The sequence below is a fragment of the Dipodomys merriami genome, unplaced genomic scaffold, assembly GCF_024711535.1.
Source record: "Dipodomys merriami isolate MVZ:Mamm:240054 unplaced genomic scaffold, mDipMer1.0.p SCAF_23, whole genome shotgun sequence".
Taxonomy (NCBI): domain Eukaryota; kingdom Metazoa; phylum Chordata; class Mammalia; order Rodentia; family Heteromyidae; genus Dipodomys; species Dipodomys merriami.
The window spans coordinates 9,072,055-9,087,764 of record NW_027203715.1 but is presented as its reverse complement, the minus strand read 5'-3'; the positions used below and the strand labels follow the sequence as shown (position 1 = coordinate 9,087,764).

The following is a 15,710-nucleotide window of genomic DNA, read 5'->3' as shown; positions in this document are numbered from 1 at the left end:
AAGATATTTCTGGTGCTTGTCTGAAAAAAGTATATTTTTAAATAATCTGTATTTTGTTTGTATAATATCCATAATCTATTTCATTCTCTCTTAGATATAATACTTTGAATTCTACATTGTTTTATAATATATAGGTTCATTATTAAATGTGTTATTTCAGATAGCATTCCATATAGAAACAGTTTAACGTTCCTTTTTTTCCTAGGTCCTTATACTATGTTATTTCTTTGGGAAAAAATGACAACGTTATCTAATTTCAAACGTTTTGTAAAGATTATGCTATATAAAGGCCTTTCTAAGGTGAGGATTTAATACACTGATGTCAAACTAACTTTTAGTTCAATTAATTACATGTATTGTTACATTTGTATTTTTGTAATCATTTTTAATAACTGTTTTTCATTTCTGGCATCTGAAGAATGACAAATATGGCATACTTCACGAATTTTCATATCATCCTTGTGCAAGTGCCATGTTAATCTTTATATTGTTGTAATTTGGGTAAACGTGCTGCTGAAGCATGTAGTATCCTGTAAATTTATGTAGTTAATGATGCAGTCTTTATAAAGGCATATATGCTTGGTTGACTGTTTGTAACCAGGAAAACTTATTGTTCCTAAAATGCTATTGATCTTACTTCTCTAAAATTCTGTGTATATTGTAAAACTTATATTGTTTGGTCGATTGCTCAGATTTGCAATTTTTTTCAATGACTATTTTAAGTCTTTTTCATTTAAATTTGATCATACTTTGAAGCCTTTATAGCTAGGTCCAAAGGTGATGGCTTTTCAAGTACTTATTTATCAACTGAGATAGCTTTGTGGAGCTAATGGATTCAAAATAAGCCTTGCTTAAGAGCTACATCTAAACTTCTGCAGCTTAAAATTTCCTAAATGAGGTCTTACTGGCACAAATGTCTACCTGACCCTTTACTCTTCTTCCATGTAGCAACAGACCAACCAGAATATCTTACCCTGACAGCATAGATTTCCTTATTGGAACAAAACTAATCTTAGTTAATAGGGATCATAGAGAGATGAACAGTTAAGACAGAATCGTTTAGACTAGAAGGTATTTTATCAAAATATAATTGTTTGTTATACCTAAAATTTCAAAAGTAGCTAAAGCCAAGAAGGTGAAAAAAAATTCATATGCATGATTACCTAATATCCTGGCCAGTCTACTATCCAACCAGGCAGGAATTTACACTACTGCCTTTCTTTCACGAAATATTTTCATAGGTACAAGAGAAGTCTATATGTTTCTCCTCGATATTAGGCCTTAAATTGGTAATGTTTTAATCACAGTGTTTCCTCTTGCTTCTAGGCTGTAAATCTACAAATGGTAAAGCTTTAGGTCCAACTCTACCAAACACTGAGGTAGAAATAATGGAATAATACTTTAAAACACAGTTACTTTTGATACCCTAACCACAATAGAACATTGCAAAACATGTGCCTTTTTCTTATATTATATATAGTTATATATTTTATATTTATATGTGCTGATATTTTATTTCACACAGTGAAGCTTATTAGAATTAACTGATAATTTGACAAATAAATAGATATATATTACAATAAATAGATTGGAATATAAATAATTAGGTTTAGAATATATATTAATATATGAACAGTATCAATGCAATGTCTTCGGTATAAACATTCTAAGTGTTATTGGTCTTCAGAATTCATTTTGTTAAAAAAATTGTTATTTTCCTCTAATTTATGAGGGAATTTACACTCCTGCTCTGTTTATTATTTTAACTCACTGGTTCCAAAATGTTTTTCTCCATATTTCTGAAGCATTCCTACTGATTATACCCAAATTTTGCTGACATGATGTCTAAAACTTATTATTCTTCTGCAGGATACATGGGTACTAGGATGTCAGGTTTCAGTTATCTGCATCATCAAGTAACAAGGGCAAGACTTCTCACCTAGGCCCATGCAATGTGCCAACGGAAAGTAATAAAAATCCATCTCAATCCTTACGACACTGGAATTAGCAGTAAGCAAATGTGAAATGAAAGGCAACTTAAAATGAAAGATGAGATCACAAAATCTGAAAGAAAGTACAGTAATACAAACCTTCAATTTACAAATGACCAGCACATATGAGTGAACAAGATCACAAATGTCACAAATTATTTTTAATACCCCTCTCCTAATAATTACTGAAAGATTTCAGTCCAGCATAAGTAGGCCAAAAAATAGTTCCTAGAACGATAGATCCATAATTGTTCTACCAAGGCTAGGAAAACTTGACTTACAGGTCAAATATAATTCACAAAAACATTAATTGAGAAGATCGTTAATGCTTCAAAATACTGGTAATTCAGGAAAACTTGGTTCTGCAGTATAAAAATGTTATCATTCACTAACAAATGATAACCTATATTTAATCTCCTGAAAACAGATTCCTTTTCAAATAATCTTTTAAAATCACATTCACCAAAATAACAATTGACAAGTCGATGATAATTAGTGACATTGCAAACTTTTCAAGTTTAGGGTGCAAGTTACAAAAGAGTTGATTTATTTACCCATCACTAATGCCAAACAGGTTCAACCATTCATTAAAGTGTAGAAATAGTACCACCCAACATTTATGTTGTTCAGTAGGTGCCTTCCAGGAATGTGTTAAATAGATCACCCTCCCATAATTCAAACCCAAAAACTAGCTAATAAAGTAAATTTCATCACTTAATAAGGTACATTTTAAAAAGTCACAAATAGTTGCCTTATCACATGTTGTTTTATGTTTTTCCTATCTTTTTAACATAGTAAGAAATAGGACTTAAAGTCATGAATATGGGTACTCATCAGAGATGTGACAAACATAAAATCTGTCTTCTGTTTCTATCATATTCCTTTATAGTAGTAAATCATAGTTTTCTTCTTTTTCCAAAACTTATAGGTAGTAGAAAATATGATCCCATGTAAAATAAAATAATCACAAGCCCTATTACAACGCCATTTATAAAATTTGTTAGTTAGGAATATATTCTAAGCCATTTTTAATCTTTCTTGTTGACTAAAGATTAATCTTCCAAATGGACGAGAATAAAATCATGTCTAGGGGCTTCAAGTCTCCAGTCTTGCAAATTGTTATTGCAGATGAATGAATTATGGAAATATAAACTGACATCAGTTCAAGTATTAGCAGGATTGAAACTCCATGGAATGTATATAAACCTTTCAAAATATTAACAGAGAGTTTAACAGAATGACTATCAGGAAGTTGAAACCAGAGAGGAAAGCCATAGAATGAATAAAAAATGGAACAAGGGACAAGTACAGCTAGAATACTCAATGTAGATATGTGATAAAGGAAGTGGTAAATCTGAATTAAATCTTGGAGAAGAGGTTGTTTGAGAATGATAGAAGGAGTCACTCTGATCCAAGAGCACTGGGAAATTTGATGGACATATTTATTGTAATACACGTGCACAACCTTTTGAGATTTAGTTAAAAAACACAACAAAAAACAAAAACACACAAAAATCACAACTAAACAGCAATCTCTAGAGAGGATGAATGGACCTCTCAAAATTTTAAATAGTTAATGAAGGGTAGTCTTGGGAAAAGCAAACAAAGTTGTTCAAAGTGGGCAGTTTGGGGTAGCAGAGAATTTTGAACAGATTTAAATAGATTGTCTAAGGTTAAGAATCACCAACATCTGCTGCAAATATTTTCTTCTGTGAGTTCTCTTTGTCTGCAATGAATACTCCAGTCCTCAGCCACACTTGATAGCTTGTGAAGATAGAATGGAAGAAACAAGATCAAGAACACATTACTCCACTGGAGACAGAAGAGTCCTCTATTTTTTCTCTCATCTCTCTTCAGTACGCTTTCTTCATACTTTTAAGTCAAGTGATTTTGAACTATATCTTTCATTCTTTGTTCTGGCAAAGTAATTAACCAAACTAATTTACTAAATATTATTTGCCATTTTTTTCTACCATGCTGTTTACTTATCCAAGAGAGTCCATTAAACTTCACCCTTGCATTTGGTTGCTAAGAAAACCCAACATCTATCATAATGAGGACAAACTCTAATGTAAACTTTGTCTCCATAAAATCAGTCCAAGAAGCTGTGATCACAAATTATTATCTATACTTTTTTTCTTTTACCTTGAAAGTCTTCTTGTGTCTAAAGGGCCACAAAATAATTACTCCCCCACTTTTTGGTTCAATCACTTCTAACCTAAAAGATATATTTTGCTAACAAATGCTTAGAGGATGTATACTTCACTTTAATCTTCTCTCGTAAGTCTCTCCTTAGATAACATATCAGGAACAAAGTTATTCTTTCCAAAATTATTTCAATAGATTATTTTCTCTTGGTCTTGCATTTGCTCAACAAGATATATGGAGAAAAATAGAGTTATATCACCCATACCTTGTATGACAGTGTCTGTTACAACGGACAATACTTCTTTGTCCTACTTCTATGTCCTCCTCATAGTTCTTGCTTGATTTCCAAATAATCACACCTCCTTGGCTTCAAGTCTAGTGAAGCTGAAGAAGTATATTGTTTCTCTTTTTAAACTCTTTTATTTGGATGTGGAATTTATGTTCATGTCTTCATTCAATCTGTTGTGCATTGTAGTGAGCCAAATAGTCTCCGCAAAATCACTTTGGGTAGCAAAAATATTAACAAAATCTATATCAAAAAGTTTTGGAATCCTTCTACTGCTGAAGCCAATATGCTTTAGCTAGGGCTTCTAAGAACACCTTATCTTACCTTTTCAATTTGCTCAATTCTTTTCTGATCCCAAAACTTTTTGGCTAATGTAATAAGAGAAGTCTTTACTATCTCATGTTAATAAGGATATTATATTTTGTGAGCTACTTAGAAATGTGAAATCATTGGTTTGAGGTATCCAATCAGATTTTTTCTTTGTTTCAGTGGTTCACATGCAAAGACATTGTGGAAAGTATTATAAACAGAAAAGTGTATATCCAATACCTTCTTTCATTGTGGAGAGCAATTTGTCCCTAAATGTTTTGACCCAAATTATCTTTTTCAGAGCATTTCTGTTTGGTAATTAAAGGTCAAATCACAAATTTTGAAGTCTTTTGTAAAGAAATATGAATTTAAATTCCATTACAACCTTGTTTCACACAGTGAGCGTATATGTCCTGGGTAAGGATAATTCTCAAGGGAACCTACAGGATTTATAGCAAGGTTTCTGAGGTTTGTTTGTTTAGTGTGAAAATGAGCCATCTTCAACATTGCTCCCTCTCAACTAAGTCTACATGGATTACTTTGCATGAAAGCCTATTTTCCCAGGGAATTTTAAATTTTCTTAATAGGCTAAGTTGTTAAAAAAAAAAGTTTGAACGATTAAAATTTACCTGGCATAATTTTAAAACTCTTTTGAAATTCCTTTATCAGAATCGCAAATTTGCCAATCCTAATTCCACCTTTACCATCAAAAACTGTTACATGCTGTTTTCATGATATAGTGTCCATGAAACTATTATTTTCCAGTGTCTTTGTTATGCATATATATGACTATATAAGCTGATGCTGAGCAAAATGAACTCCAAGATATGGAAACAGATTTTTATTTGCGGTTTGTGTTTTTAATGTACTATGTGATTTCTATTTTCTTTGGGTTTTTTCCCCTATGGTTTGTCCCTGGCTGTATTTGATTTTGGTACCCTGTGTATTGTGTATACATTTACCTTAATTAGGAAAGGGAAGAGGAACAACAAAATGGCGGAGACAAAGGACAAAGGGCAAGACAATGCAATAGCATTACTCACAAGACAATATGTTGGAAATGTACATTAAAACTTGTGAGGAGTATTGAGGTGAAGGAAAACTGTGAGAAAAATGAAGGAGGGGGTAACACCTTTGAAAAGTTATGTATTAACTTCCTTACAATTACTGTAATCCCACTGTACATCACTTTGACAATAAAATTAATTTACAAAATAAGTTGCATGAAAAAATTTCACTGTATTGGTATAGTAAATATTATTCTTTATGCAGTAACTTTTTTAAAAATTGATACTATTTTGCATCTAATTTGAATTAATTACCCCTTTTTAATCAGAGGACAATCAACTTGAATCCAACTAGACAATATTTTCACAATATACTTGACAATATTTTGAAAAAAGAATAAATTTAGTACTTTCTCATACTCAAACCAAAAACAGTTTAATTCTATGGAAACCCATAACTTTTAAAAGTAAATAAGTTGTTAAGAGGAGAGAATATCTGTATTCTTCAAAATTCCTATGACTGATAACTACTCATTTTCAAATTCTGAACATTCCATTCCTGTTGGCATGTTATGAAATTCTGCAATAGATGCAGTTTCCGGTGAGGTGTTACAGATTGAGAAATCAACAGAAAAATAGTCACATTCTGGTAGAGGATAAAACTATGACGCACCTGTAATAATTATTTCTTCAAGAGTAAGCAATTTTTTTATCAGTGTAAGTTATTATTTCTTTGACCATCAATCCAAAGATTTATGCCATAAAGTCATCCTAGCTCAACAGTTTCCAACTTCTAGGGTACACCTCAAAATTCCTTTAATTCACATCACAAATAGCTTATCTCTGTTGTGAAAAATACTACACCTCTGCTAATGTGATGCCCTTTGTGTTCTGGAAAGAACACCACAATAAACTCGGTTACATCATTTTCCCCCACTGGTATTCTTGAGATCAGAACACTTGCAAATATTATTTATATTTATGCTTTTTAACTATCATAGATATTTAGGATGCTAAGATCGGAAGATTTCAGTTCAAAGCCCACCCAGGGAGGAAGTTTCCCTAGATTCTTATCTCCAAGAAACTTTTCAAAAAAGCCAGACATAGGTGGCACTGAAGTTGAAGTGGTAGGGCAAGAGCCTTGAACATAAACAGGCTCAGAGACAGTGTCCAGGCCCAGAGTTCAAGCCCTATGACAAATCAATAAAACAAAAAACAAACCTAAACCTAGCAATTTTCTCATTGTATACAGAGGCACATAATTTAGGAAATTGCTTCCTGTGTTACATAGAAGTAGAAAAAAGAAGATGTCATACAATTATTCTCTTCATACCATGTTATACCAAAACCTCAAAAATTGCTGTTTTCTAAATTTATAAATTAACATCATCTTTTTATTCGCAACACTGTCTACATTATTCACATTATCATTTTATACATGAACTGTTGGAATTATCTATTAACTAAGTTCTAATTATAACTCTCTTGAAAGAATATTCTAGGCAAGTAGAATGCAAGAATCATTTGTGAATTTGTCAATTAAACCCTCTACTTAAAAAGAAATTTGTAGTGTCTTATAGAATATGTAATTAAAAACAAAACCAAAACATTTATTTTAAATCTAAATTCTAATTTAGCAATATCTACAAAGACATACATTAGACGAACTTTGCTTTTTCTCTGGGGTTAAGCTTTTGTAATCCTTCATCAATTCTTTGGAATCCAACAGAATTATGATAAGAGAATTTTGGATGAGAATCAAGAGCCATTTTGCATCTAGAAATGTTCTGTAATGAAGAGAGCATTTGAAACACACCTGAGGATTATATATGAGTTGCATTGTAATAGGAAACTTAACTTCTCAAAACATAGTGACAAAATTAGCCCAAACTTCCAACTGTGTATTCCTTTCTTGTTTGGTTTGTTTTATTAAGACAAAATTATACTACCTAGTCCAGGGAAGTTATCACTATGTAATTCCACTCTCTAATCTCCTCTCAGTCTGAATGCTAGAATTCTAGCCTTGTATCACTTTGCCCTGTCATAGTTTCTTGGTTTATTTAATCTAGATACAGACTAGCAATTCTGAACTTCTCCAGTGATATTATCCACTAGACTTCTTAGACTCTTCATGTACTATTTTCAAAGATTTTCTAACATTTGACACAGGATTTGAACATTTTCAAATACATCTGCGGGGTCTCTGATTCATTCCTCCATGAATCAAATCCCTTTACTATTGATTACTTGACTCTCTTACTATCTCAAGTTTACCTATGTAATATTCTCAAACTTTTTTGAAGAAAGTTCACTTGAGGATTTTCTAATTTAATTATCACTTGATTCTAGTCTTACTCAGGATATATTTTCTATTGCTTTCTAAATTTTCTACATATTCTGAGAGTTGTATCATTTGTGTATTTGTGTGTGCGCATTTAAGTGCCTCTGTGTTTATGATTATGTTTGTATGTATGCATGCAAAAGCCTCAAGCTCTTATTTATCAATCTTCCTCATGACTGGTATTCCATGACCTGAGCCATTCTTCCAATCCAACTTTTGGCAGGTTAATTATAGATAGTGTCTCAAAAACTCTTCTGCCCAGGCTGGATGTAAACTGAACTTCCCAGGCTCCTTTATATTCGTAGGTTTTATTTATCCAGTAGAATCAGCTTTTAAACTACAAACATTTTTTGAGTGTAAAGTCTAAGCTGTAGCCCAGATTTTTAACCCCAGAATTCATATAAAGATAGATGAACATACACATTACATATACTGAGTGTACACTGTTAGAAATGTGATCCTAAGCTGAGTGGCGGTGAGATCTGAGGACTGGGGTTCAAAGCCAGCCCAGGTAGGAAAATCCCAGAGACACTTTTCTCCAATTAACTGCAAGAAAAGTGGAAGTGGCACTGTGGCTCAAGTGGTAGAACATTAGCCTTCAGTGGATTAGCAGAGGAAAGTGCCTAGGCCCAGAGTTCAAGTGTCAAGACCACAACCAACAAAAAAATATATAAGTAAAGGAAAGAAAAAGAAATGTCATCTTAGTCACCAGTTCATTGCTAGTATATTCCCTGCTCTCTCAAGATGGACTTTTTTCCCTGTTACATCCATGCTCTTATTTCTGACTTTTTTTGGAAGCAGAATTATATTACCATTCTTCTTTCTACAAAGTTGCTTGATTAGCAAGCATGATTTAGAAAGGGAGTGCCCTCATAATTCGTGTTCCACGTAGGAGTAATGCTTTCTCTATATCATTCCCATAAATCTACATACTGGACTTGGCTTTATTGTTTCAATGTTGTCTTATTTGTAGAGTCTTTTTATAGTATATTGAACCCTTATACTTAAACACAGAACTTCTCTTTCTCCTATAATTGCTATTGTTTCCCTTACTGTTAACGCATGTACACTTGGGAAATAATGCGCAGCACATACACACATAAAAAGAATGTGTGAGAACCTTCTTCCTATTTAAAATTCGCCTTAATTTACATAGAACTTACAAAGTTTGAACTCAATGTAGTCATTGATAAAGTATTTATAAGCAACATAAATTTCGTATTTTCTCTTTACTAAGTTGTCTTTGAAACACGTGTTACCTCAGGTCCAAAGGTGTCCTTGTGTTATTTCAGTGAACCCAGATCATTCATCATATCTCAAGCAGCACCATCGATTATTACTGGAAATAACAGCTATTGGATGTGGAAACTCCCAGGAGAGGAAATGAACACAGAGGAATGACAAAGTTCATGTTAACTTGTGCTTTCTTTTTTACTGTACAAGAAAAGAATCCCAAGACTTGAAGGAAACTCTGTCCCTGACTTTTTCGAGTGTGTTCTATACTCATATAAAACTTTTCTGTAAACTTCTAGGTGAGAGTATTACAAAAAGAAATAATGTGCCATTTGAAGACCAGCATAGAACAAAAGGAAATAGCGTTGTTTTAAAAGTGTTCTACAGCAAAGAAACAAAGGCATGGAGGTTTTAAAATGTCTTATGTATGGATATTTCACTCCTGAGATGATTCTCTCTTTGCAGGAGACAGTTATCAATTCCTCTAGTCTAGTCCTGAGTTCTCCAGAGCAATAAGAATTCCAAAAAAGCAGGATCCAGTGACTATGATAAGCAAAAGTTCCTCTTCTCAGACTAGTGCTCCTTTAAGGAGGGTCCCAAAGAAATATTTTTGGGTTTTTTTGTTTGCTTGTTTGTTTGGATTGTGCTGGTTCTGGAGCTTGGCCCAGAGGCTGGACCCTGATCCTGAACAGTTGTCTTTCCTGCCCACCTGCCCCCAAAGCTAGTACACTACTGCTTGAGTCAAAACTCCACTTCTGCTTTTTGTTGTTTAATTACAGATAAGAATTTGACCGACTCTCCTGCCTGGGTTGGCTTTGAACTAAGATTCTAAGACAGCTAAGTGGCATCAACTGTATAGACTTTGAGTTTGAAACAAGAAATACTAGATGAAGTTTACTGTAAACCAAATATTTGACAATTTTTAAAATAAAAGACTATGTCCAGCAAAAAAAGCCATAACTTAAGTAACTCAGCAAAAGTAGGTGCACTGAATAATTTTGGAATTATTTTTTCTGCTTGGGAAGTTAATTTACCTTGTCGTTCCTTTGGGGGAAACTTAAAGTCATATTTCGCTTTTTTTGTTGGTCGTGAGGCTTGAACTCTGATCCTCAGTGCTGTCCCTAAGCTCTTAATCTCAAGTTGAGGGATCTACCACTTTAGCAAAAGCACCACTTCCGGGTGTCTTTGAACCACAATCCTCTGATCTCAACCTCCTGAGTAGCTAGGATTACAGGCATGAACCTCCAGGACCTGGCTCATATTTGCATTTATGTGCACTGAATGACACTATGTAGCCGAAGAATGGAAATTTGAACAAAATGATGCCAATGCAGCTTTTCAGAAAAATTGAGGTAGCAATAAATAGGTCCTCCTTTTCCATGTTGTTACATTAATGACTCATGAGCTTTGGGACCCTTACATTAGCATCCTCTGCCATCTGTATAGGTGTATTTAGTATCAGGAAATGTTCATAGAGAAATATAGAAAGACTGAGATTTTTAGAAAGCAAAGGGATCAGGTATGAAAGAACAGCATAGAAGGAGATATGTTTATCACACAGAGATTAAGAACTAGCCTAAGAGATTTAGAATGCTAAAGGCAATGAGGAATAAGCCTAGTTGATAACTAGTTTTTCAATAACCAAAAATGGTTCTCTAGAACAGTTTCTGCTACACCTTAGTTACTATCATTTATTCCTTCCATCTGGAGTTATTTCTTCTCTTGTGTCACAATTGTTAATTAGGCTCTGCCTTTTGGTGTCATGACTAACCAAAAAGATTTCCAAATCTCACTTAGACTACCCTTCTCTTTGTGATTAGCAGTGACCACACAAAACCCTGGAATCTTTGAATTACCAGAATTAATCTTCACCTGACATCTAAGAACATTCCTGGCATTAAGTGCTGTGACCTAATGAACAAAACTTTGTTCAACACAGTATCCTAATAAAATAAAGTACATGAATAAGGGACTATTGTCAGGTGTCAGAGTGCAATTATATATTCCAAGTATGTGTTCTTTATTTTGCATTTACTAACCAAAAAAATTTTTTTTGCCCTTACCCACAGACCACTTCCAGCATGAGAGGGCCACCTTGGGTTCCAGCCACATGGGAACGCTGGGCCACCTCCTCCAGCACCCATTCAACCTGTTCCTGTGAGAGAGAGAGAGAGAGAAAGAAAGTCAGAATTACACTTCATTCAGGTGCTGGTGCCTCAGAATTCTAATCCTAACTACACAGGAGGCTGAGATATGAGGATCATGGTTCATAGCTATCCCAGTCATGAATGACTGTGAGACTCTTATCTTCAAAGAACCACCTGAGAACTGGAAGTGGTGCTATGGGCTCAAGTGGTAGCCTTGAGCTGAGGAACTTGGGGACTGAGCCCAGGCCTAGAGTTCAAGCCCCACGTCTGACAATAAGTGGACTTCCCACCACAAGAAATGGACTGACTAGCACCCATTGTCCTAGGGAGCATGGTAGAGAAGTCAGGCTGAGCTTCCTGTGAACTGAGGTCATAAGTAGGTCACTTGGCTTCTCTGTTCCTTGATTTCCCCACCTGCAAAACTCAACAGAGTGAAGGATCCCCTGTCTTATGGGGATAGTTTAATGATGAAAGAGAGCCATGTTTTGTTTCATATACCCACCTGTTACACGATTAATAATTGCCCCCACCTGAGCCCTTTCCAGTATCTTCCTGTCATATGCTCACAGAATTGCCAAGAACCTTAACTGAAGGCTTCTCCCTCTGTGCCTAGCCATGCTCTAGAAATCCTCTGTATAAATCTATTGTTTCCTCACACTCTCCTGTGAGGAGACTGAGGTCTGATGGTTGAGGCCCTACCCAGAGCTTCACCTGTGGCCAAGAATTGGCTGCTGTGGACTAAGAGTTTGGGATAATCCATCTAAACCGATAAAAGAGCATGGCGCTACTTGTCTAACATCCCAACTACAGAAGACCTACCTGTTATAGACAGGAGGACGGTGATCCAGCCCAGCCTGAGCATACATTGAGTCTCTATTTCAGAAATGCCCAACAGAAAGGTGGCTCCTCAGAGCCAGGGAGAGCAGGGGGTCATGGTGCCCGCAGAGGGGTGTCTGACCTGGGTGGGGGTGGTATTGGGAAGCCACTCATCTGTGCTGCTGGGAGAATCTGTTGGTTTCTGCTCCAGGTGTGGCAAGCAGCAATGGCGGCGGCATTATGGAAACATGGGCCCAGAGCAGAGGACCAGGGGCAGAGACCGGTTTGGGGCTTTAGGCCAGTTGGCAGGGCGCTATTTTCTGAGGATTGAAACCTGGCACCACCTCGGGAAGGTAGGGACGGGGCCAGGAGGTGGGCTGGCACATCAATTTCCTACTATGCTCCAAAGTCACATCAAGTCTTTTGCTCATCACTCAGCCACCTCTACCTTCCTCAACTGCTGGTAGTGGTGTAAACTAACAGAGGGAATCTAGGTGCTACTGGGAAGCCTGGAATGTGGGCAGGGCCACCATTCTTGTATCCCATTAATCAGAAAGAAACATGAAAGAATGGGGGTGTGGCCGGAATCCTGTGATGCCAGCAGCATGGGCACAGTCAAGATGACAGAGGGTCCTCCAGCCCTTTCCTATGGAACTCTGTCCAATTCAATTGGGGACAAGAGGGTGACCTGCTTTAGTTGGATGGCTGCACAGATAGTTGTGTATGTCTGTTTGTTGCCAGTCCTGGACCTTGAACTCAGGATCTGGGCACAGTCTGTGAGATGTTTTTGCTCAAGGCTCACCCTCCACACTGAAGCCACAGGACTTCTGGCTTTGTTGGCACTGAAGTTTGTCAGGGGTCTCAAGGACTTTCCTGCTTAGGGTGACTTTGACCATGATCTTCACATCACAGCCTTGTAAGTATCAAGGAGGACTGCTGAGAGCCACTTATTGGTCTTGTTGATGTTCTTGGACAGACCTGGGATTTCCATATCCATGGGTTGAAGTGGTGGGAGCTGGAGCCCACAGTTCCTATCCTGATCCTGCCACGTCCAAATGGCAGGAAATCCTAAGAAACTTGTTCCTATCCACATAATTACCAATGGAATTTGATATATGTGATAATTTAATGCGAAGTTCTTGAATGATTCTAGGATAAAATTATATACAATTATATTATAGGACACTGATCGATTTTAGTTAATATTTTATGAAGCATTTAAACAATCATATTCATAAAATGGAGGTATAATGAAATACCAAAGAATTGGGCCTCACATAATATAAAGGTGCCATTTTTTATGCCAGGACTGGGATTTGAACTCGGTCTGGTTAACTCTGTTGCACTGTGTGGGAAGGGAAAGCTTGCCTCCTTAAAGTCAAGAAATTCAAGTCTTTTCCTTAGTCCTGAAATAGATCCTCACCATTAGAAATCATCCTATTCATGTACAATTTACACATATGATTTATATTTATATACATATGTAGACTCCATAAGTATAGTTATCTTATTTTTTGTTTTATTCATGTTTTGACCCTTTATGTTATTGACTATTATGGCACATAGAACATTGATTACATTGATTAAATAGGATATAGGTCTACATATGTATTCCACTTCATAACTGACACCGAGGACATTCACAGGAAAGGAAAATATGTGTCACCATCAGTTTCTTATTCCACGATTTATTGGGAATGCTGGCATCGGAATTCATGGCCTACAACTCATGAATGGGTGAGTGTCATCATGCCATCCTGGGGCAAATTGAGTGGATAGGCAGTTTCCAGAACCTGAGATTGTACCCCAGATGTTAAGAAAGTAAAAACAGATTCACATGCAGATGGCAGTATGCTAATAAATATATATCTTTATAGAGTACCAGAGATATCTATACATTATTCAGTTATATAGACTACATTCCTACCAATTCCTTGGTATTGATTATGCCTCCATATAATTAATGTTATTGTTTACATCCTTAAACTACTAATGAAATCAATCAGTATAATGAAATTATTGTGTTCCTGTAAATAATAATATTCTTTTTATGCTTCATAAATAATAAATAAAATCAATCATCCTCCTGAAATGATGCAGTCTAATTTTATTTTACTTTATTATATATATATATATATATATATATATATATATGGTATATATATTATATATAGAGAGCATATATATAATATAAATACCATATATATATATATATATATATATATATATATATATATATACTACTGTGAAAATACTGTACAGAGGGGTTACAATTACATGGGCAATATTATGAGTACATTACTTATCAAGCATTGTAGCCTACTACTTTGTTTCCGCTTCCCATCCATTCGCATCCTCCTCCCCGCCCCCCACCAATCCTCCCATCCCTCCGCCCTCACCAAAGTTGTAATGTTCGTTTTGCACATAACGACTTGTACTTCTCATTGCTGCAAGGGGTCCACCTGTATCCCTATTTAAACGATTTGTTTTTCCCCTTCCCCTCCACAAATTATACCAACATCAAATACAGTGAAAGCAGGGGTTATACCGTTGGGGAGGGACATAGAAATCTACAAAGAAATAATCTTATAAATGTGTTAGAGACAATCGCATGAAAGAAAAAAAAATTTGAATACATATCTTAGGGTACATTTCCCTAACATCAACTTATCTGACCTTTTCTGCTTGACTCAGACATGTACTATATATTGCAAATAAGGGAAACCATGGGACCTATGTTTCTTTGGGCCTGGCTTACTTCACCTAATATAATTTTTTCCAAGCTTTTCTATTTCCCAACAAATGAGGCAATATCATTCTTTCTGATGGAGGCATAGAATTCCATTGTGTATATATACCACATTTTCTTGATCCATTCATTAACTGAGGGGCATCTGGGTTGGTTCCACAATAAAAGACCAAGAATAAGGTTCTGGGAAGATGGCAGAGGAGAAACTGGAGGCTAAACAAGCTCTCACATAGAAAGCAGTTTTAGAGTTCCAGTGAACAGTCCTAAGCCAGAGAATCACACCAAGTGTGCCATCACAGGACAGACAGTTAGGCCAGAGAGGGAAAATCCAGGCAAGGAGACAGATCTCAGCTCTTGCCAGCAGCTGCCGTGGTAGCGGCGGCGGCGGAGGCCATACTGCCATACCTGAAACAGAGTCCGGGACAAAAGAGCCAGACGTAGCTCGAGTGATTTCTTCAACACCAGCAAGATCCGACAAGGAGCAGACATCTTCATCCTGCAGTTCGCAGACCAGAGACGACCCAGGAACCAAGACTCAGCATGAGTAGAAGCCTGACATCCTCACTCCTTCTCAGGGAGCAGAGGAGGGACGGCCACCCCTCCACACCAGTACCGGAGATCTCCATCATGGATACCGACAAAGCTCGGAGGAGCTACTAGCTCCAACTCAGGCCTTGGAACAA

At 36.0% G+C, this 15,710-nt stretch overlaps 1 pseudogene; it reads right to left on the bottom strand.

Moving 5' to 3' along the window:
* Window positions 1-422: 422 nt before the first annotated feature.
* On the bottom strand, window positions 423-522 carry LOC138835180 (U6 spliceosomal RNA; annotated as a pseudogene).
* Window positions 523-15,710: the final 15,188 nt, after the last annotated feature.